At 36.9% G+C, this 22,353-nt stretch overlaps 1 long non-coding RNA gene and 1 pseudogene across 2 annotated transcripts in view; one reads left to right on the top strand and one right to left on the bottom strand.

The window, feature by feature from the left end:
- The window catches only part of LOC126948836 (B-cell CLL/lymphoma 7 protein family member C-like), a 1,005,321-nt pseudogene that overhangs the window by 533,511 nt on the left and 449,457 nt on the right, over positions 1-22,353 (top strand).
- The window catches only part of LOC126948850 (uncharacterized), a 107,477-nt gene continuing 102,225 nt past the window's right edge, over positions 17,102-22,353 (bottom strand). The window contains exons 5-6 of one of the 2 annotated variants that reach the window (XR_007723545.1): positions 17,847-20,282; positions 17,102-17,393 (exon numbers count right to left, since the gene is read on the bottom strand). This is a non-coding gene — a long non-coding RNA (uncharacterized LOC126948850). The remainder of the gene's footprint in view (positions 17,394-17,846; positions 20,283-22,353) is intronic. The other variant, XR_007723544.1, reaches the window with a different exon arrangement.

The following is a 22,353-nucleotide window of genomic DNA, read 5'->3' as shown; positions in this document are numbered from 1 at the left end:
AAGAAAACTACAAGGCAATATTCCTGATGAACATTGATGTAAAAATATATATAATATAAATAATATAAAATAAATATATTTATAATATATAATATAAATAATATAAAATAAATATATTTATAATATATAATATAAATAATATAAAATAAATATATTTATAATATAATATATAATATTTATAATATATAATATAAATAATATAAAATAAATATATTACATTTATTATATACTATATATTACATAAATATATTATATTTCTTATATAAATATATTTATTATATACATATTATATTTATTACATAGATATATTTATTATATATTATATAAATATGTGTTTTATAGATATAAAATATGTTATACTTTCTTATATATATTTTTTAACCACAATTTTTTTAAAAAGAAAAGTTACATGTGTCACATACAGTGCAAGTAGAGGCTGACAAGAAAGACCAGCCTGTGGAAGCCCAGCACTCTCCTCCAACGTGTGGCTGAACAATAGTCATGAGGAAAGGATGAAGATGTGGACAACACCAGCTAAAGCAGAGTAGCCAGGCAATTCAGTTGAAAGTATTTGGCATTTAATTTAACTGCAATTTCCCAAACATTTGATGCTTTCTTCTTTTAAGGGAAACAGACAATTCCATTGCCTTGACTGTTCTGTCCAGTGGAGTTTGTAAGTTCTTTCCAGCTTCACTTCAGAAAGGAGATACAGATGGTATCATTTATTTTTTGCTTGTCTCTATCACCTTTGCCAATAAATGCAGCTTCCCTTCCAAGGCACCCATGTTGCACATGTCATGCTTTTCCCACTCCCCTCTCCTTTTATTAATTTTTCTGCTGGAGACATATGGAGAGGCATGTGTTCGAGCAGGCACAGTTTCCTGTGTCACTGCCAAAGTTAAAGGTGGCTCTGAAACTTAAGGAATTAATCTTAGACCTGTGGAAGTGATTAAGAGGCTAGAAGAAATTCTAAAAATGAGAAATAAGAGTGATAAGTGGCCAAACTATAGCCTGCTAAAACCAGGAAGTAACTCAGGCCATGTTGGGGTGAAGACTCCACAAGTTAATCTGTGTCACCCAGCATTACAAATATCACAAGACTGTTCACTGCGATGTTGGTTGTATTAGTGGGGGAAAAGGCTAGGAAAAATATGCTTATCAATGAGAGACCCATTAAAAATATAGGCCTACCTTAGAGATATTGCAAGATCAGCTCCACACTGCTGCAATAAAGTGAACGTCGCAGTAACAGGAGTCACACAAACTTTTTGGCTTCCCAGTGCACATAAAAGTTATGCTTATATTATACTGTCATCTACAAAGTGTGCAATAGCATTATGTCTAAAAAACAATGTACCTCTCTTACTTAAAAGTATTTTATTGCTAAAAAGTCCTAACAGTCTTCTAAGCCTTCAGAGAGTTCCACACTTTTTGCTGGTGAAGAGTTTTGCCTCTGTATTGATAACTGTGGACTGATCAGGACAGTGGTTGCTGAAAGTTGGGGTGGCTGTGGCCATTTTTAAAAATAAGACATGAAGGTTACTGTGTTGACTGACTCTTCCTTTTACAAAAGATGTCTCTGTAGTGTGTTTGACAGCATTCTACCCACAGTAAAATGTCTTCAAAAACTGGACTTAACCCTCTCAAACCCTGCCACTGCTTTATCAACTAAGTTGATGTCATATTCTACATTCTCTGTTGTCATTTCAACAATGTTCACAGCGTCTTCCCCAGGAGTAGTTTCCATCTCAAGAAACCACTTCCTTTGCTCTTCCATAGGAAGCAACTCCTCATTTATTCAACTTTTATCATGCGATTGTAGCAATTCAATCACATCTTGAAGCTCCACTTCTGATTCTACTTCTCTTGCTATTTCTACCACATTTCCACTACAGCTATTTCCTCCACGGAGGTCTTGGACCCCTCAAAGTTATCCACGATGGAATCAATTTCTTCCAAACTCCTTGCATTAATCCATTTTCACACTACTATAAAGAACTACCTGAGACTGGGTAATTTATAAGGAAAGAAGTTTAACTGACTCACAGTTCCATGTGGCTGCGGAGGCCTCAGGAAACTGATAATTATGGCAGAAGGTGAAGGGGAAGCAAGCACGTCTTACCACAGCAAAGCAGGAGACAGAGCAAAGTGGGAAGTATGACTTTTTTTTTTTTTTTTAGGCTAAGTCTCACTCCATTGCCCAAGCTGGAGTGCAGTGGTGCGATCTGGGCTCACTGCAATCTCCACCTCCTGGTTTCAAGTGATCTTCCTGCCTCAGCCTCCCGAGTAGCTGGGATTACAGTCACACATACCATGCCTGGTTAATTTTTGTATTTTTAGTAGAGACCGGGTTTCACCATGTTGGCCAGGCTGGTCTCGAACTCCTGACCTCAAGTGATCCAACCACCTCAGCCTCCCAAAGTGCTGGGATTACAGGTGTGAGCCACCACACCCGGCCTGGAAGTGCTACTTTTAAAACATCAGATCTCATGAGAACTCACTATCACAAAACCAGAATGGGGAAACTGCCCCCATGATCCAATCACCTCCCACCAGGTCCCTCCCTCAACACATGGGGATTACAATTCGAGATGAGACTTGGGTGGGGAGGCAGAGGCAAACCATATCACTCCTGTTAGTGTTAATATTTTGACCTCCTCCCATGAATCGTGACTCTTCTTTTTGGCATCTAGAATGGTAAATCCTTTCCAGAAGATTTTCAATTTACTTTGGCTAGATCCATCAGAGAAATCACTATCTATGCAGCTATAGCCCCATGAAATATATTTCTTAAATAATAAGACTTGAAAGTTGAAATTACTCCTGGACCCATGAGGTATAGAATGGTTATTGTGTTAGCAGGTGGTAAAACAACATTCATCTCCTTGTACGTCTGCATCAGAGCTCTTAAGTGACTAGGTGCATTGTCAGTGAGCAGTAATATTTTGAAAGGAATCTTCTTTTTCTGACCAGTAGGTCTCAACAATAAGTTTAAAATATTCAGTAAACCATGCTAAAAACAAATATGCAGTTACCCAAGCTTTGTTGTTCTATTTATAGAGATACAGGCAGAGTAGATTTAGCATAATTCTTAAGAGTCCTAGGATTTTCAGAATGGTAAATGAGCATTGGCTGCAACTTAAAGGCGCCAGCTTCGTAAGTTCCTAACAGGACAGTCAGCCTGTGCTTTGAAGTTCTGAAGCCGAACATTGACTTCTCCTCTCTAGTAGTGAAAGTCCTAGATGTCATCTTCTTCCAATAGAAGTCTTTTTCATCTGCATTGAAGATCTGTTGTTGAGTGTAGCCACCTTCATTAGTTATCTTAGCTAAATCTTCTGGATAACTTGCTGCAGTTTCTCCATCAGCACTTGTTACCTCACCTTGTACTTTTATGTTATTGAGACAGCTTCTTTCCTTAAACTTCATGAACTAACCTCTGTTAGCTTCCAACTTTTCTTTGGCAGCTTCCTCACCTCTCTGGGACTTCATAGAATCGAAGAGATTTAGGATCTTGCTCTGGATTAGGCACTGGCTTAAGGGAATGTTGTGCTGGTTTGATCTTGTATCTAGACCACTCAAACTTTCTCCACATCAGCAGTAAGACTGTTTTGCTTTCTTATGATTTATGTTCACTGGAGTAGCACTTGTAATTTAATTCAAGAACTTTCCCTTTGCATTCACAAGTTGGCTAACTTTTTGGTACAAGGGGCCTAGCTGTTGACCTATGTAGGCTTTCAACATGCCTCCCTCACTAAGCTTGATTGTTTCTAGGTTTGATTGAAAGTGAGAGACATGCAACTCGCCCTTTCACTTGAACACATGGAGGCAATTGTAGGGTTATTAATTGTCCTAATTTTAATATTTTATGTCTCAGAGAATAGGGAGGCCTGAGGAGAGGGAGATACAGAGCAGCTGTCAGTGTGGCAGTCAGCATACACACAACATTGATCAATTAAGTTCATCATCTTATATGAGTGCAGTTCATGGTACCTCAAAACAATTACAAAATAACATCAAAGCTCACTGGTCACAGATCAACATACCAGGTATAATAATAATGAAAAAGTTAGAAACATTGCCTCCTCCTGGCTCTCACAGCCCCATGTCAGTGGTACACAGGCTGGATTTCAGCCCTTTGGACACATGATCAACTATAATTAGCCCAAATCCATACAATGCAATGCATAGAACCATTAAAAAAGAAAGACCTTCAAGATACATTTTTAAGTGAAAAAGAAAGACATAGAAGAGCTACTTTTATACACAAGTATACGCATGAGATATTTCTGGAAAATATGCAAGACATAGGGTATCTTAAATGATACCCATTTAATGGTAGTTACTTAAATGATAACTCTGCGGCTTGGAGTTTCAGGCTACAGGTGAGTGGGCTTTGGAAAATGGAATAGGACGCCAAATGTGCTGGCTGGGGCAGTAATAGCGAGTTTTTTTCCTCCTTCTCTTCGTCCTCTCTTTCTTCCTTCCTCTCTTTCTCTTCTTCCTCCTTTTCTTCTTTCTATCTGTGTGTGTGGTGTTTTGTTTATTTATTTATTTATTTATTGGTTACATGACCTTGCATGCATTGAATCTGAGATCACAGGATCTCTGTTCATGTAATTTTCCCTTGTTTTCTGGGATAGGGCAAATATTTCTGGGACAGGGGAAATACTAAAAGCCCACAGCCAGGGACCTACATCTTTCTGACTCAAGAGTATCTCTGACAAGGATTCACAAAGGTGAGGTCTTGCTCTGGTTCATATCCTTAAGAATTATCTATAAATATTTGAGGAAAATCTAGAAGAGCTACTGGGATGGCACCTTATTAAGTAAATACCTTCTGCTTTATAAAGACACATCATCTAATCAATACAAACAAGGCATTTGTTGGGTGCTTACAATATGCCAGATGTTGGTATAGTTAATGATACCATACAGTGGGAATTTTCTCTAGTGTAAAATTTTTGGTTCTGTCTTTCTGTTCCATTATGGTTTCTATTTCTTTTTTCTTATGCCTTTAAACATTTTAATACAGTAAAAAGTCTTACTTTTACCCCAATCTCCCACCTACAGACATGCAAAGGTAATCATTCTTCAGAGTACATATATCCCTCTTAATTCTTAGACAATCAATATGTATACTCCCTTTCTAAACATAAGTGATAGTGCACCATACACTGTTCTATTCATCTTACTTTTTCTCTCACACACACAAACATATATGCAAACTTTAGCTTTGAGTTCATTTCATATTCACACTTAGCCTGCTTACTCTTTTTTTACAGTTGCATTTTTTTTACTTTGAATGGATATGCATAACTATTTTAATTAACCGGTTTCCTATTGTTGACCATTTAGGTTATTTCCATTCTTTTGCACTTAAAAACAAATGTCATTATTAGATTATGGATAAGTGATTTCACACATGGGTGTAAATATAGCCCTGACTAAATCCTAGAAAAATAATTACTGGGTCATAGATTATATACATTTGCAGTATTTATAGATATCAGAAAAACTGCTTTAAATTCATAAATATCAGAAAAACTGCTTTAAAACTGCTCCAAATTACACTTTCATCAATAAATAATTCTGTTTGCTCCAGCACCATCAACAAAATGTTATCAAAATTTTAATTTTTGTGCATATCATTGCTGAAAACTGGTATATAAGAATATTTTAATTTTTGTTTCACTTTATTAGAAGTATAGGTAAGGATTTCAATTTTAAAGATATGCTTTACTTCTCTTTTTATGAACAGTTCACATCTTTTTACTCATTTTGAGTTGTTAATCTTTTTTTTTTTTTTTTTTTTTTTTTTTTTTGAGACGGAATCTCATTCTGTCTCCCAGGCTGGAGCGCAGTGGTGCCATCTCAGCTCACTGCAAGCTCCACCTCCCGGGTTCACGCCATTCTCCCGCCTCAGCCTCTCGAGTAGCTGGGACTACAGGCACCCGCCACCACACCCAGCTAATTATTTGTATTTTTAATAGAGACAGGGTTTCACCGTGTTAGTCAGAATGGTCTCGATCTCCTGACCTTGTGATCCGCCCACCTCGGTCTCCCAAAGTGCTGGGATTACAGGCATGAGCCAGCACACCCGGCCGTTAATCTTTATTTTAATTTTTAGGATCTCTTTTCATATTAGAAAAATTAAACCTCTGTTCTGTGATATGAGTTGCAAATTTTTTTACAATTTGTTGCTCCTCTTTTGACTTTACTTATAGTGGTTTTTGCCATGCAGAAGTTTGGGGCTTTAAAAAAATGTTATTGAATGTATTAATCTTTTATGTCTTCTGGATTTAAAATAATAGGTAACAAGACTTCTCATATTTTATTTCAGTTTTTTATGTTTTAAACTTTACCTTACATCTTTGATCAATTTGGAGTTTATTCTGGTACAGGTGTGAAGTATAGACCCATCCTGTCCTTCCCCAGATGGCTAATCAGTGCTCTCTGAACCATTTATCAAATATTCCAGTTTTTCCCCGATAGCTTGGTATGCTGGATACTAGAGTTCAGCAAACATTTTCCATAAAGAGTTAGATAGCAAATATTTTAGGCTTTCTAGATCCCTGTCCCAATTGTTCAATTCTGCCATCATCATGCAAAAACAACCATAGATGATTCATAAACAAATGAGTGTGTCTGTATTTCAATAAAATTTTATTTGCAGAAGTAGGCTGAGGGCTGGATTTGACCTGTGGACCACAATTTTCCAACCCCTGCATTTCAGTTCAATTCTCATATGTACTTGTTTCTCTGGCCCGCATGTCTATATATGGGCCAGTACTACACTGTTTTATTTACCGAAACTTTATAATATGCCTTCTTATTCACGACAGTTAATTTTATGTGTCAACATGGCTGGGCCAAATTGTGGTCAAACATTGTTCTAGGTGTTTCTGTGAAAGTATTTTTTGAATATTTTAACTTCTAAATTAATAGACTTTGAGTAAAGCAGATTACTCTCCAAAATGTGAGTGGGCCTCCTCCAATCACTTGAGGGCCTTTAATAGAACAAAGACTGACTCCCCACCCCCACCCCACATTTCCTTAGAGCAAGAAGAAATTTTGCCACAAGACTGCCTTTGGACTCAAACTGCAACTCTTTCCTGGGTCTCTAGCCTGCCAGCCTATCCTAAAGATTTTGGATTTACTAAGCCCCAACAATCACCTAGGCCAATTCCTTAAACTCTCTCCCCCTCTCTCTGTCCACACGCACACATACACACAAAGTTGGTTCTGTTTCTCTGGAGAACCTGTTACACTATCTGATAGGCTAGTGTTCCTTCACTGATCCAGAGTTTTCCTTATTATTCATGTTGTTATTTTTCCATGTAAATTCATAAGGAGCTAGTCTAGTTAAAATTAAAAACTGGTATTTGTTATTGGAAGGTTATTCAATGTATAACTTTTTTTTTTTTTCCCCGAGACGGAGTCTCACTATGTCGCCCAGGCTGCAGTGCAGTGGCGCCATCTTGGCTCTCTGCAAGCTCCGCCTCCCAGGTTCAGCCATTCCCCTGCCTCAGCCTCCCAGGTAGCTGGGACTACAGGCGTCCGCCACCACACCTGGCTAATTTTTTGTATCTTTAGTAGAGACAGGGTTTCACCGTGTTAGCCAGGATGGTCTCGATCTCCTGATCTCATGATCCGCCCGCCTCAGCCTCCCAAAGTACTGGGATTACAGGCATGAACTACCATGCCCGGCCTCAATGTACAACTTTATAACACATTTTAAATTTATAACTTGTAAATTTAAGGAGAATTGAAATTTTTATGATAATATTGAATCTTCCTGTGATTGAGGCTTATTTTATATCTTCTAGGGGTATTTTATATTTTTTATGCTTATGCAAACATTTTATGTTAAGATTATTCCTGGTCTTTCTGAATATCATCATAAATGATATCTTTTGCCCATTAGAAATTTTGTTTACTGATTGTTTGCATACAGGAAAGCTACTGATTGCCAAATACTCATTTTGTTCCACACAACAGTCGGAAATCTAACGATGTTCAACATCATTAGTCATTAGTGAAATACAAATTAAAATGACAATGAAATACTACTACATAATTTTTAGAATGACCAAAATAAAAAAGGCTGACAATATCAGGCGTTGGTGAGGACATGAAACAACAGCAGCTCTCAAACATTGCTGGTGGTTATGTAAAATGGTAAAACCACATTGGAAAGTTGCTTTGCAGTTTCGTAATTGCATATGACCAGCCATCATAAATGAAAAGCCTGTGTTGGTATGGTTCACCAGATAATGAAAGCATATGTTGGTACAAAGACTTACATGCAAATGTTTATAGCAGTTTTAGCTATAATAGCTAAAAACTGGAAACAACCTAAATACTCATCAAAAGATGAGTAGCCACAATTTGTGGTATGTCTGTAAAATGGAATACTAATCAGCAATATACACAGAGCAATATAAATGAACTTGAACGTAATTCTGCTATACAAAAGAGGCCAAAGAGGAATACATAGTGTATGATTCCATTTATATACAATTCTAGAAAATGCAGGCTGACAAATCATGTAAATGATGCTTCGGGATGGGGGTATGGGCAGATGGGATAGTAGGAAGCAATTTATAAAGTGGCACAAGGAAACCTCAGGAAGTGATAGATATGTTCATTATCTTGATTTTGGTGATGGTTTAACTGGAATAGATATATTGCTTTCATCTCACTACATTCATAAAACTTGTCAAATTCCATATTTTAAACCTGTGCAATTTGTTTTATATCAACTGTACCTCAAACAGCAGTAGCAACAACAACAAGAAGAACCATTATTTACTTTTTGGTGGTGGTGATGGTGTTATGTTTTGGCTTAGTCAATCCATAAGTCTTTAGATTACTAACCTGGGCCAAGCTCATCACTCTGCATCTGTGATCAGCTGATGAGTTACCAGTGGTCTAGTGTTCTAGCATGGACTGAGATGAGACAATTTGGATAGTTCTCTGTGGTCACTCATCCTCCTGAAATTTAGCTCAAGCTCATTCTCTTGGAAGTCACAAGGGTCCAAGAGGAAAAGTGGAGTCACATAAAGACTCTTGAGATCTAGGCTTCAAATCATCACATCACATGTGCTAAGAGAAATCAGAAAGTCATGGTCATTTCAGACTCAAGGGGTGAGTAAATATATTTTATCTCTTTTTTTTTTTTTTTTGAGATGCAGTTTTGCTCTGTCACCAGGCTGGAGTGCAGTGGTGCAATCTCTGTTCACTGCAACCTCTGCCTCCCAGGTTCAACAGATTCTCCTTCCTCAGCCTCCTGATTAGCTGGGACAACAGGTGCATGCCACCATGCACAGTTAATTTTTTGTATTTTTAGTAGAGACGAGTTTTCACCATGTTGGCCAGGATGGTCTCGATCTCTTGACCTTGTGATCCACCCGCCTCAGCCTCCCAAAGTGTTGGGATTACAGGTGTGAGCTACCACGTCCAGCCTATTCTATCTCTTCATGGGAGGAACTTCAAAGTCATATTTCAAAGTGTGTGGGTACAGGAAAGAATATGGAATCATGGTCATTTTTACAATTAAGGCACCATACTTATTAAGTAGCAGGAATGGATACATACTATCCTCATTACAACTCAAATTGTTAGGTAGAATCCTGATTTTGAAGATGAAGAAACAGGGCTGGGGATAAGTTAAGAAATATGCCCATAGCCCACAGCCAATCAGTTGCAGAGGTGGGATTGGAGCTTACTCTGACTAAATCCACAGCACCTGCTCTTAGTAGCTATGCGTCACTACTTCTCCTTACTGCTAGACTGATCATTTCAAAAGTGATAACCCATCTGCCTAGGAGTCCAGGCCTCCTGGATTCCTCCATCTAAATGCCACTTCAGAAAATGCACCAGAAATGGTTTCACAGATCCAATAGATAAGATAGGGATGAGGGGCTTTCTCTATTCCTAGCTTCTATGAATCAAACTTTACACAGGTAATAAATTCCAGTTTAAGGATGATATCTCTGAAGCAGTCTGAATTTCAATCACAACCAATAAAAACTTTGTTGTATATTCAAAGGTTGCAAACTAAAAGTCCAAAGTCATTTTACAATGCATGAAAAAGATTGCCCTATTTGAAAAATTCACTAAAACTATTTGATCTACTGAAGGTTGATTATTACCATCATCTACCTGTTTCTACTTGTTTGTATAGGCAAATTCCAGGTCATTTATGGATTGTGTTCCTAAAGTTCATATGTAAGTCAATGACCTAGAAATCAGATTGCAGTTTTTGTAGAAATAAAATAAATACTTTCTGGGTTGTCTATTAAAGCCCATTTAACACATAATGGCTGAAATACAGTACAAAGAATGAAAGAATACTTCCCTGCAGTTTTTTAAAAATAAAATCCTTCTGAATAAAATGCCTGACAAGATCCAATTCAGAAGTCTATGAGTAGAATTATCTTCTTGTATGTCCTTTAAAAATGGAAGACAGCAGTATAACACATATAAACTATGTCACTTGCTTTAGAAGGCAAAGTAAACTGTAGTCATACTTGGTTTTAAATAATTATTGTTTTCATCTCACTACACGCATAAAGCACGGTAGACAACCCATGCATTAAAAAAATATTTCCAAAGGCAAAATATAGTTCAGATTTTCTACACTGTTTTAGTGTATTCAGGCCTCCATAACAAGATACCACAGACTGGGTTGCTTAAACAACAAAAACATATTTTCTCACAGTTATGGATGCTGGGAAGTTTAAGATCAAGGTGTTGACTATTTTGGTTCCTCATGAGAGCTCTTTTGCTGGCTTGTAGACAGCCACCTTCTTCTAATTGTGTCCTTACATAACAGAGAGAAAGAAACCCTTCTCTTCGTATAGGCCAAAAATCCTATTAGATTAAGACCTTACCTTTATGACCTAATTTAACCTTAATAACCTAGAAGTTTTCTCTCCAAATAGAGTTATATTAGGGACTGGGGACATATGAACTAGGGGAGACACAATTCAGTCTACAGCACTAACACTGAAAATCAGAGTCAGCTCTAAATTTTAAGCCCTATTCTCAAAATTTTCTAATGGCATCTCATCCACTCATAAGAAGAAGCCAAAGTCATTAAACGTCCCATAATGCCAAGCATGATTTACTCCAGGCCTCTTATCTCCGTGGCTTGATAACTGACTTTCCCTCACTGCATTCCAGCTAACTCTTACCTCCATACTGTTTCCCAAATGCAATAAGCACGAAGGCACTGCCTCAGGGCCCTGCCTTCCACAGCCATCTCATTTAACATAGCAACCACCATTCTACTCCTACCACTGGCCTTGCCCCCTACTACTCTTTCTTATTTAATCTTCTCCATTTAATTTTTCACAGTTAAATATACTGTGTAATTCACTTATTATTTCTTTTTTTTTTTTTCCTTTTTTTTTTTTTTGAGATGAACTCTCGCCTTGTCAACCAGGCTGGGGTGCAATGGCACAATCTTGGCTCACCACGACTTCTGCCTTCTGGGTTCAAATGATCCTCCTGCCTCAGCCTCCCAAGTAGCTGGAATTACAGGTGCCCACCACTATGCCTAGCTAATGTTTGTATTTTTAGTGGAGACGGGGTTTCACCCTGTTGGCCAGGCTGGTCTTGAACTCCTGACCTCGTGATCTGCCTGCCTCGGCCTCCCAAAGTTGCTGCGATTACAGCGTGAGCCACCATGCCCGGCCTTCGCTTGTTATTTCTTTGTCATCTCACCAAAACCAGCACTAACATGTCAACTCCAAGACAGTGGGGATTTTATATCTTTTGTCTTTTCTGGGGGACTCCACACCACTGGGTTCCAGAACTCTGCATGAACAAATTTCTAAGTTATTTTGCAATCTACTTATTTACACACGGATTTCTTTCATATGTATTTTTTTTTATTTGACTGCCTCCTTTAAGTCTTCTGCATACACAAAATATACCTTGTTCTCTTTGGCAAAAGGTTTATCTGAAAATAACTAATGAGCCATCAGAATTGCAGATAGAACATTTATTATTGCAACGGTTGGTGCAACAACCTTTCAAATAATTCTTGGTATTCATATCATTCTCAAAAAATTAGTGTTTTCTATATTGCTGTAGAATGGCATAAATCTGTTTGAGGCTGTTCTCTAATCAATACTCATTTGGGTTGTACAACTGTGTAATGTTTTAGCACCCTGTAGAATTATATCTGCTGTCAATAAAGTAGCCATTCATGAATAGCCTGTATTGTATTATTTAAACCTAAAATTACATCTAGTATGAAAAATATCCAGTTCAATAATTTTTGTCATTTGATTTCATTAAATTAAAATTTTATTACTTCTTTAAATCTGCTTTTTATCAATTAACCTAGATAAAACCAACCCACATCATTGTCATGAATAAATCTATATGATTGCTTCCAAATATTTTTAGTATAGCAACTCTGTCATTTGTTGGTGTCATTTCTGTAATGCAGCTCTGCTCATGTGTTGCTGTCTTAATATCCATTCACTCTGATTTTGAATTCATTGGATCTAGTTGAGCAGACACTGTGGCTTCCAATCCGGCTGCTAATGGTGCCAAATTGAGAAATGGTTTTGCAAGGCTTATAAAATCAGAGGTGGGATATGAATTCAAATTTCTTTTCAACTTAGCTTGAGAGCTGGAGAAAATATATTGTGTTCTGCATATATTCTCATACCAATCATCTACATTGTATGAATTTGGTATTTCACATAAGTCCTCCCCACCCCTTTCAATTATGCATCACTCAGAATGCAACCCTGAGTTGACAGATTCTGAAGCATTCTTCTTTGTAGGACTCTGCTAAATTCTGGAAATGAGACCACAAATGTACTTAAAATCCTTTTAAGGTTAAATAAATTTGTATTGTAACTCACAGTGTGTCTTTGATAATTACTTAGGGCACAGATTCAAAAAAACATGGAAATGATACTTTAGCAGCAACATCAAAAGTCTATGGAAATAGAATTTACATTGAGTAACTGCCTGCTATGCCTATTCTCAGCCTCACATGTAATACAAACGTGAACAACACTCAGACCCTGCCTCAAGGAAATTATAACCTACACATATATATAAAAAAAGTATCCTACAAGACAAAATATGGCAAGTGTCATAGAAATTATATTCTGTTGGTGCTGATAGATATTGAGCAAACAATGAATAAATGAATGAATATTATAAACTTTCCCATAAACTTCGTAACTTGCTTCCAAGAGATCTGACTCTTCTTAAAAAGTTTCTCCCCATACAGAATATAAAAATGTGGAATGTATGCTCAACCGTATGAAAGTAATTTACTCATCCTTAAGTAAAAGCATTTTCAGTTCATCATTTCAGCATGTGGAAGTTCTCTCTCCAATTTTCTTGCAATTATTTTCATTGCTATTCTTTAGTAACTCTAGGAACTCACACAGCAGCAATAAATTATATATACTTTTTGTTCTCATTTATCTTCATAAGAAAAGTTAATCCTGTCCTTTTCTGTCTAAAACAAGTTTAAGTTATTAAATAAAAGTCACATAATAAAGAGATTATAAGTATGTTTGATAAATATTTCAGCATGGCTTACTGTCATCATATTTTCAAAAAGGATTACTTTAATCTCTACATTAAAACATAAGAGATTGAGGCAAAGCCTCAAGAATTTTATCTCAGATAATAAAATAGACAAAAACAGAGAAATTTCAGAAAGAGGAAATCAATAAAAACATCTCGGGCATAGAATGTACTCTATTTTCATGGAATGCTTTTTATTTTTAAAAAAAGACAAAATTCTTAATTTTCTTAGTATAGAATTATAATTAAGTTAGAAGCACTTGGATAATATCCACTTAAGTATTTTCCAGTTTATATATTATTTTTAAGCATTAGAATATTTTAAATCTACCTTTCAAAAACCTCACATTTCTCTAGAGATGCAAGGCGTCTCCTGGAGGTTTGCTTATTGTTTGAAAGCCCCTTCATCTGCCAGTATGTACTATTTGACTGTTTATAAATTAAACTGTGCATTCTGAGAATCTGCACACATCAGGGATTTTGTAAATAATCACCTGCTTTCAAGCACCACCATGGCTGTAAATACCGTGATGGACAGGGTGGCACATTTTGAGAAAAGTCAAAACCATAGCATTTGATTGATCAACATCTGGATTCTATCATTGCTGACCTATACTTTGATGTCACAAATTAAAGGTAAAATGTCATTTAAACCAAGAAGTAGAGACCGGTTATATCTGTCTTCAAATATTTGAAAAGTTGTCAGGAAGAAGATGAGTTAATTTCAATCCAAGGTTGTAGTGAGCTACACTTGGACTAGAAGAAGGACTGGGAAGGTAGATTTCAGCTCAAATTCAGGAAAGGCTTGAATTAGAACCAACTGGAAATGTAATAGCTCACCTTATGGAGTAGGCATTGCTGGTCTACTGATGTGTGTGACCATTTATTGAGATGTTATAAAAGAATCGGAGCACAAATTTTAGATAAAAGTTATCCAGGTAACACTTTCTGCATCTCAGGACCCCTTGCACCTGATGAGACTCTATCTATGAACAGTGCTATTCACCACTAACCCAGACTTATATTTTATATTTGTTCAACATGAATTGATAAATTTACATTCATCCCACATATTGAATAAAGCAGCTCTTGGTGACACCAAATTTCCAACCAATTTCCATCAGTAAATAAATGCCCTTGGAAGTGGTGTCTTTGATGAACTAGAAAATGTTAGCAGAAGTTCCAGAGGATCACGGACACAGGGAAATGAGATAAAAGGCCAAAGGCCAAAGGCAGATAAGGAAATACGGGAATGTACTACTATTCTGGTAGCAAGTTCCAAGAACTCGCCCTTTTCCCCGTTCCTCTTGATAAATTTGTAGGGCAAATTTTGACAGCACCAATAATCTCTCCACCATCAATGTTCAAGGTGAAGAGTTGTTGAGGTCACTGAGGACCAAAAAGAAGACATTTTTGTGTAGTCAAGTGGCAGGTTAATAGAATGTTTTGACACACCTATTCCAACAGTGTCACATTGACTGATGTGAGTCAGAACTTAAAAATGTAATTTTTAAAATTACAAATAATTTCTGCAGTAATATTTCTTTTTTTTTTTTTTTTTTTTTTGAGACGGAGTCTTGCTGTGTCGCCCAGGCTGGAGTGCAGTGGCGCGATCTCGGCTCACTGCAAGCTCCGCCTCCCGGGTTTACGCCATTCTCCTGCCTCAGCCTCCGAGTAGCTGGGACTACAGGCGCCCGCCACCACGCCCGGCTAGTTTTTTGTATTTTTAGTAGAGACGGGGTTTCACCATGTTAGCCAGGATGGTCTCGATCTCCTGACTTCGTGATCCACCTGCCTCGGCCTCCCAAAGTACTGGGATTACAGGCTTGAGCCACCGCGCCCGGCCTTCTGCAGTAATATTTCTAACCATTACCTTGTGAAAGAGCCTCATTTCACCTTTCACCCTAACTTGGCCCTAATCCACAATCCATCCCTCACTCATCCCTGAGTGTCCAGCACCTCAGTGAGAGATGGGGTAAGACACAGAGTAAGGCTCTGGAGTTGAATGGAAAGCAGAAGTTGAATGAAGCTCAAGGACAGAACGAGGTTTGGTGTGGATTATGCAAGGGGTGGGGTGAGGAACAGGATAAATCAGAAGAATGGAGCAAAGCTATCTAATGGACACATAATAATTTATTTTTTTAAAAAACTAATATAGATGTAAAGGTCCCTTTTTCAACCAATGTCTAAATCCACTCCCAACCTACTCATGTAGGGACACTTACACAGGCAGAGCCTTTTGCTGGTAACTCTGGAAACTCTGTCGTCCCTTCCAGAATGTACACCACTAAGAGGGTGGCTGAGACATGACATCTTATCACTAGACCTACTACAAGTGGCATACCAGGAGGAGAAGCAGCTCATTCACTCCCCTTCCTGAAAACAAACGGATCTTAACCACTGTGGTATTAGGTAGATTTGCCACTTACGTTGTCAATACTGGTAAGTTCCAGTCTTCGGGGAAGTATAACACCCTGTTGTCGTTTATGTGGTTTCACAGAATACCATTACTCCTCTTACAAGGACTCTGTGCTATATAATATTAAAATGAATGAAAATTAAGTAGGATTTGAGTCTTGAGAATTTTGCAACATGCTTTGAACTAAGTGGAGAGATGCTAAATTGCATGCTTGGGGATTCGGTTAGTGATAGTAACTGAATCTGTAGGAACACAAAGAGGTACTGTTCTTTGTCTTATTCACTGTCTCATTAATGCAGGATACCAGAGAAAGGAGTGAGCAAGAAATAAGAAAGAATGGAAGGCTAAGAAAATGAATCCAGTTATTGTAGGATTCGTTTACGTCTAGAGCAGTCAACAGTCAATGAACAGTGTCCAGATAAGTCTTGTCAGTTTGGACCTCCTTCTTTCAGTTGGCACCTTGCAAGGAGATCTAAGTTTGTGTGAGAGCTTAGGTGAAGGGATGGAAGTGGACATGATAAACACATTTCAACTGACTTTCATGAGTTTCATAATTGCAAAGCATTCACATCTTGAAATAAAAGAGCAGATGGAATTTATAGAAATTCAGCTGACCTGACATAATACATATTATTCTTCAAGATCCTAATAATTATTAATAAAATATGAACACATTTTAGTAACATATTCATAAAGTTTACTGTTAGCAAGATTAAATACCTAATGCTTCTTAGATATAGTATGTGATTCAAAGAATTACACTTTTGAATTGTCCACACTCAACGGGTTTTTAAATGTCTGAACAGATAAAGTCAAAATCTGTCCCTGGAGATTGTGAATGGTACTCAAACAGCTAAATGTATGAGAAACTAGATTCTTTTGATTATGAGAGTATCTTTGTATCCAGTGGTGCAATATGTAAATGTAATGTGCAAGGATGATTTCTGTTTATTTCAAAGCTCACATATTATATTATAATAAAGTACATACTATAATATATATCACATTATGTATTATGCATATGACATGTATATATTATAATTGTATTATATGAAATATGTATATATTATGTAATGTATATTATAATAAAATCACATTATAACATACTTATTGTATTATGTTCTTCTACATGATTGTAATTTACAATCATTTATGTGTGTTCTTCTGTTTCTTTAGTCCTGTGAAGTTTTTCTCTTCTTGTTCCAAGTCACTGTTCTTTCTTCACTGAAGTTTTTCTACAGTGTGATGAACTTCTTTTAGACTTTCGATGTATTTGATCTGTCATCTAATATTTTGTTAGCATTTATTTTAGATAGTCTCAAGTTCTCAGGGTTAGGCCATTTTATAGTTCCTTAAACGTTTAAATACTTCACTGCATAAGTAGACACTGAAAATACCAAAAATTCTTTGAGCAAAAAATCTTCATAAACGCATGTAATTTTTTATAAACATGCTTAGAGATTATTTTAAGTTCAAATTATATGGCATCTATCAAATTTTGAGCTTATTACTCAGAAGTTTATACAATTCTTAAAATGATCATTACCTACTCCTCCCCCTTTGATATCAATATTTATAAGTTACCACGCCCGGTGGCTCATGCCTGTAATCCCAATACTTTGGGAGGCCAAAGCAGGTAGATTGCTTGAGGCCAGGAGTTCAAGACCAGCCTGGGCAACAGAGCAAGACCCTGTCTGTAAATAAATAAATAAATTTATAAGTTATTAGATGTGGCTTTCATATACCACCAAAGGCCCATTCTAATAACATTATCTTATAAAAACCACACACTTAAAAACCCAAAACCACCACAGTTAAATCCTGGAGAAGCAGGTCTAAGGTTTGTGTTGTTTCTTACCTTTTGTTGTATTGAAAGATAACATCCACCTCCAGGTATAGAAGACTGACAAAGGTGGGCTAACAGCATTCCAATGGGGAACCAGAGTACAATGCAGGGCATGTAAGGAAAGCACCACGTTGAGTGGCCTCATCAGCCTTTAAAGCTTTTCCTAAGCACAATGAAAAACAATTCTATGGTAACACAACTACACTTAGATACCACTGAATGGCAAAACTGAGGTGCTGAGTATACCGCCTGCCTTCATCAAAACTGGCTCAAAATCTGAACCAGGCTGTGCTTCCCCGGGGGAAGGTATCAGAAACTATAGTAGATGGAACTGGGGAAAGTAGACACTGATAGATCTAGGCAAAATGATCATGTCTAGAGAAGATTTGGTGATAATCAATTTTAAAAATCTGCTTCGCGGAAATGAAGTCTTGACCCACTCATCGATGAGATTTTTGCAAAACATGATCCTAAGACTTCTCTGATCCTTCCTTCCTTCTCTCCACTGCATCTCCTATCACCTTACCCACTCCAGAGTTCTATAGAAAAGGATCAGGCCATGGGCTGAAATATTGTCTTACTACTTTTAATCTTAATATGTTATGAATATAATGCATTCCATTGGTCTGCAGTAAGATTTCTTTTCAATATTAGTTCATTTCATGGGTGTGTTCAGCTTGTAAAAAACTATGAATCAAACACCTTGAAATATTAATGGTATAAAACTCAGTGTATGTTCATGGTGGTTATATATAAGGGACTGCCAGATCCCAACCCCAATATGTGTACTTACTGAAAACACATTCTCAAATGAGTAGAACTCAAGATCATAAGTTCTATTAATTTTAATGCTCCCAAGATGAGTCAGAATGTTTAAAGAAAAAGGCTCATTTGCTTGGATCCTTGGTTCTGGATGATGTTTTAAATTAATGAAATTGGTTGTCTTGAAATGTTTAAGTTGATGTAGAGTTTTCCTTCCACTTCTGAGGATTCTTTCCAGTGATTTAAGAGGTTTTCATTTTATTTTATTATTAAATAAAAATTTGTCCTCAATAACTTAATATTTTTAAGTGAATATGCATGCTTTGCCTAGCTTTAGTCAGTTCAAAATGATATATAAACTATTATAGGTTGAATTTCATTCATGTTCTAATTTCTCTATGAGCGGCTATATTTCCCCACTGTTTGAACCTAAAATATTATGTGACAATAAATATTTAAGAGGACAAATTCCATAGAAATTTTGGTTCACAGAATTCACCATAACTAAAGAAAATATTGCAATAAATATGTATTAAGATACAATTCACCAAATCCTAGAATATTAAACATTCACAAATGCCCTAAAGTTTACATAAAATATTCTCACATACTAGAATGATAAGTTGTGAAATCTATCATCCAGAGAAATAGTACAAGCAAAAAAATGAGTTGATGTAGAGACAAAGATGTTTTATAATCACTAATTCTTAACTTTCCACTCACAGTTAAATTCAGATAAATGTGGCTCTGCAAATAGATATCTATTTTGATGTTAAGGAAAATGTAATATATTTGGGCATGAGATTTTGCTAGTCTTCTTTTACTCATCCAATAACTTATTCATATATATGTATAGCATGTGTGTATCATATATATTCATATATACAGCATTTCTAATGTTTCAAGCACTGTGTTGGCCCTGAAAAGCACAATAGATGTGTTTTACATGTCTAGAGCTGACTGTCCAATTCAGTACTAGCTGCTATTCATTTGTGGCTGAGTACTTGAAATGTAGCTAGTCTGAACTGAGATGTGTTGTGAGTACAAAATATACACCAGACAGATTTAGGAGACTTTGTATCCCCTAAAAAAGCAAAACCGCTCAGTAATAATTTTCATATTGATTTCATGTTTAAATGATAATATTTTGCATATATTCAGTTAAATAAAATATGCTATTATAGTCAATTTCACTTGCTTCTTTTCACTTTTTAATGTGGCTGCTAGAAAATTTAAAGTTATATATGTGGCTCTCATTACATTTCTATTGCATAGCACTGGCATAAAGAAAACTGACGATAAACTAGAAAATTAAAAATAAATATAAAATTTATTTTGTATAGAAAAAATTATTCTGAATTTGATGATCTGAATGCCAGATAGAGTATGTAGTAGGTTGAATAATGGCCACCCAGAGACATCAAGTCATAATCTCTGAAATGTGTAGATATTATCTTATTTGGGAAAAGGGTCTTTACAGATGATTAAATAAAGGATCTTGAGTTAAGATTACCTTAAATTATCTGGTGGCCCTAAATGCCATCACAAGTACTCTTTTTACTTCTTCTTCTACATAACTTATTTTGCTCAGAGTATAATTAAGGGAAGGACTTGGCACTTATCTTTCAAAGAGGGTGTGGAACTCATCAACACATTTTGAATATTCATCCATTCAGGTTTCTGTGTCTGAATAAAGATAACTAGTTAAGACTTCTTTCATGCACATGAAATGCAGCCTGAAGAGGCTCAATTCACAGTTATCACAGTTTATACCTTGTTTATATCTCTCCTCTTCATCCTATGATATAATGCAAGACCACCCCATACCACCCCAAAAGAAGGAACCCCAAGGTGTCTAAAGAGAAAAAGGTTGTGCTTTTTAACCATTTTAAAATGTGAAGAGTAGGGTGCAACTGACTTTTTTCCTTTTATTTTTAGTTGAAACATAATACCTGTACATATTTTTGGGACACAGGGTGATATTTCAATACATGTATACAATGGTCATCGCAAGTATTCTTATATGAGAAAAGCAAAGAAAGATAACACAGACAGAAGGTGGGAGGCAACATGACCATGGAGGCAGAGATTGGAGTGATGCAACCACAAGTCAAGGAATGCTGACAGTGACCAGAAGCTGGAAGAGGCAAAGCATGGATTCTTCCTTAAAGCCTCTGGAAGGAGTATGTCCCTGCCAACACCTTCATTTTGGACATCTGCCCTCAAGAACTGTGAGGGAATAAAATTCTGTTGTTTTAAGCACCTCAGCTTGTGGTAATTTGTTATAGCAGCCCCAGGAAACTAAGACAGAATAACAGTGGAAAGAGGTGGTTGGCAGTGGCATTTAGAATAAGTGGGGAGAGGAACACACTTGAATGGAATGACCAGGAAAAATCTGAGAAAGCCACTAGACTGAGATTTAAAGAGTGAGAAGATATTAACCATTTAAAGAGCCTTGGGAGAGCATTCTAGTCATAGGAAAGAAGACATGGGCAGGCTCTGAGATGGAGAAAATCTTCACCTCTTCTAGGAACGGAAAGAAGGACAGAGTGTCTGAAACATGGAGAGCAAAGGAAAGTGCGGCTCAAGTGGAAGACAGGTGAGCAGCAGGTGTTATGCAGGACCATGATTGTTGTGAGGAGGAGTATGGATTTCGTTTTAATTATACTAAACTGTATTAAGCAGAGAAGTATCATTGTTAGATCAACGTTTACAGAAAGACTTCTGTAGCTGATTGGTAGAGGCTATACTGAAAGAGAGCAAGTCGAGAAGAGGGAAAATCAATTAGGAAGCTGTTGCAGTAGACCAGGAAATAGAAGTAGATAATCGAGGCCAGGCATGGTGGCTCATGCCTGTAATCCCAGCACTTTGGGAGGCCGAGGTGGGTGGATCACCTGAGGTCAGGAGTTCAAGACCAGCCTGACCAACATGGTGAAACCTTATCCTACAAAAATACAAAAATTAGCCAGGCATGATGGCATGTGCTGTAATCCCAGCTACTCAGGAGACTGAGGCAGGAGAATCACTTGAACCCAGGAGGTGGAGGTTGCAGTGAGCCAAGATCACGCTATTGCACTCCAGCCTGGGTGACAGAACAAGATTCCATATCAAAAAAAAAAAAAGAAGTAGATAGTCTGGACAAAGGTGGTGGCAGTAGAGATGGTGAAAAGCAGAACTTGACATATATTTTGAGGACTAAATACGGGAAATTCCATGAATTGATTGCAGTGAGCAAGAGTACACCGAATAAAGTAAAATTCTCAGGTTTCTGACTTGAGCAACTAAATAGATTGTTGAGATGAAGAAGACTGAGAGAGGAACAGTTTCACAAAAAATTTTGAGTTTAGTTGCAATAATACTAAGTTTTGAAGTGTTTGGTATACACCTAAGTGTATAGAAACCAGAGATATATGTTGATTTATATATGAGTTTTGAGGTCCAAGGAAAATGCTAGATTCAAGGTGTAAATTCAGAAGTCATCAGCAGGTAGTGGCATAAAAATCCATGGGCATGAATTAGATTATCTGAAGAGAAATTATAAAAGGATAAGGGAGCGGGACCTAGGATTGAGCGCTGAGGAACTCCAAAATGTAGAGATTGGGTAGAAAAGTAAATGCCGAGGTGAAGACTGAGCAGGAAAGGCCATGGAGAAAGAAGATAGACCAGAACAGAGCAATATCACAGAAGCTGAAAGGAAGACAACTTTGAGAAAAAAAAAAAATTTGCTATGATGAGTAGTCCTGAAAGGCCAACTAGG

Source organism: Macaca thibetana, chromosome 2, assembly GCF_024542745.1.
Source record: "Macaca thibetana thibetana isolate TM-01 chromosome 2, ASM2454274v1, whole genome shotgun sequence".
In the NCBI taxonomy this organism is placed as follows: domain Eukaryota; kingdom Metazoa; phylum Chordata; class Mammalia; order Primates; family Cercopithecidae; genus Macaca; species Macaca thibetana.
This window is presented reverse-complemented; position numbering and strand designations above follow the sequence as displayed.